General features: G+C 50.5%; 1 long non-coding RNA gene across 1 annotated transcript in view; it reads right to left on the minus strand.

The window, feature by feature from the left end:
• LOC134187036 (uncharacterized) overlaps positions 1-954 on the minus strand; it is a 1,295-nt gene extending 341 nt beyond the window's left edge. The window contains exons 1-2 of the long non-coding RNA XR_009971056.1: positions 531-954; positions 1-465 (exon numbers count right to left, since the gene is read on the minus strand). The exon at positions 1-465 is cut by the window's left edge and continues 341 nt beyond it. This is a non-coding gene — a long non-coding RNA (uncharacterized LOC134187036). The remainder of the gene's footprint in view (positions 466-530) is intronic.
• Between the last annotated feature and the right edge of the window lie 1,454 nt (positions 955-2,408).

Raw genomic sequence — 2,408 nt, forward strand, 5'->3', positions numbered from 1 at the left:
CTGCACTAAAACCGCTGCCCTTGAGACCGCCAAACTTAGGCGATAAGTTAGCCTGAACGTTCAGCTGCACGCAGTTGCAGAGTCTTGTTCCGTGCGATATTTCACGAGTTGCAGCGATGCCTCGAGGCAAACAGTCGAGTCCAAAAACGCGAGGCAAAATTGAAGCCCTTCACTCAGTTGGCCATTCTGTGCGTCACATCGCAGCTTTTGTCCGCCGCTCCAGGAATTCGGTTCATCAGTGCCTGCAACGGCTTTCCCATGGCAGCAGCGATTATGAAAAACGATCTGGACGTGGGAAGGCAACGACAATCCGGGAAGATCATCGACTGAAGAGAATGGCACTGCAGAACCGCAGAGCACCATCACGACTGCTCTCGTATCAGCTGGCTGATGAAACCGGCAAGCAGGTGTCAAGTAGAACAGTCCGTCGTCGTCTCAGTGAGACAGGAGTGAACGCTCGGAGGCCTAGAAAAAACCCACTGCTGACAGAAAACCATCGGCGTTTGCGACTGGGATGGACAACCACTCACACACAATGGACTTTGGATGACTGGAAATCTGTTCTTTTTACAGATGAGTCAAAAGTCAGCATAGGAAACGATGGTGCTCTGTACGTTTGGCGTCGCAAAGGTGAGGAATTTCTCCTTGAATGTTGTGACCGTACGGTCCAGCACGCGGCTAGTGTGATGGTGTGGGGATCGATGTGTTGGCATGGTGTGGGGTCTCTGGTGAAACTGGAAGGTCGTTTGGACAGCACGGCGTACCAACAGGTTCTGGAAGAGCACATGCTTACAGACGCAGCGGCATTGATAGGAGACGACTTTGTCTTCCAGCAGGACAACGCGCCAATCCACACGTCTCGGTCAACATAACAATGGCTACGCCAGCATGATGTCACACTGTTGGACTGGCCGCCAAAATCGCCTGATGCGAATCCAATCGAGAAGTTGTGGCATGAACTCAAAACTGCTGCCAACCGTCGCCTGAGCTCTGGAATGCTCTACAAGAGGCGTGGCAGCAGATTCCAGCCGCGCGTGTCCGGAACTTGGCAGAAAGTGTTCCGCGACGTTTGGACGCAATCAGGAGGGCGAGAGGCGGGAACACTCGGTACTGAGGAACTGGTGAAGGGCTTCAATTTTCCTTCACGTTATTAAAACCGGCTATTTTAAAAGCCACTAAACAAAATGAGAGAGTCTAACTTACGACGCTTACGCAGTCATGACGTCATACACTTTTAGGTCTCGTTTTCCGCAATGCGAAACGTAAAGAAAACAATTTAGGGTCTACAGTATTCTCAAGAAACCTAACAATCAACGCGGTAACTTCTTAGAGGGGAAGTCCAACAAAAATGAAGCTTTACTTCGAAACCTTTTACGGGCAGAATGGATGCTGGGCCAGCTCGAGAGCGAAGAGTTACTGCGTATTTGCCGAACGCTGCTCACATCTATTCAAGAACGAAGAGCGATGTCATCTACAGACAGACAGAATATGGCGTGCTACCGATGTCAAAACAATTACACGCCATACAGCACTAATACTCAGCACTAATATAATGAGAAAAAAACATTGTGTGTACAATGCATTATGCATAATGCATTGTGTATAATGCTTTTTGTATAATGCTTTTTATATAAAATGCCTAGTGAGTAATGCTGCACGAGTACGCTGCACGAGTACGCTGCACGAGTACGCTGCACGAGTACGCTGCACGAGTACGCAGCACGAGTACGCAGCACTAGTACGCAGCACGAGTACGAGTACGCAGCACGAGTACGAGTACGCAGCACGAGTACGAGTACGAGTACGCAGCACGAGTACGAGTACGCAGCACGAGTACGAGTACGCAGCACGAGTACGAGTACGCAGCACGAGTACGAGTACGCAGCACGAGTACGAGTACGCAGCACGAGTACGCAGCACGAGTACGCAGTACTAACATAATGATATTGGGCCGAACTGCGAGGTCTCCGGGCGCGCAAGAAGGCCTGGTTGCTGATTCGGTGCTGAACCGCATGTACAGTACACTGTTTGAAGACGAGGATCTCAACCTGTTTCCTCGGGTACGTATGCAAGACTGATGTTGTCTACCTTTACTGGACACGTCGCAAGCTCTTTGTACATGTATCACTTTCTCTAGACTTGTAGCTACTGCGCGCATCACCAGGTAGCCGGTCAAGTGAGCTGCTAGACTACGTACCGCTCTAGTAGGCGAGTCCCTCTTCATGTTCTCTGACGAAAACTAGGAATGAGCAGTTGCGTGAAGGCTAGACCACCCGACCTAGTTGACGTGTACGTGCACGTCATGCACTAGTCACCAGCAGAGGGAATTGACTGCATTCTGCTCTCTGCAGTGCACGTTCCAAGCCCCATCGACTGGCTGCTCCGTCTCTACAACTGCACGAACTAAG

This window comes from Corticium candelabrum, chromosome 11 (genome assembly GCF_963422355.1).
Source record: "Corticium candelabrum chromosome 11, ooCorCand1.1, whole genome shotgun sequence".
In the NCBI taxonomy this organism is placed as follows: domain Eukaryota; kingdom Metazoa; phylum Porifera; class Homoscleromorpha; order Homosclerophorida; family Plakinidae; genus Corticium; species Corticium candelabrum.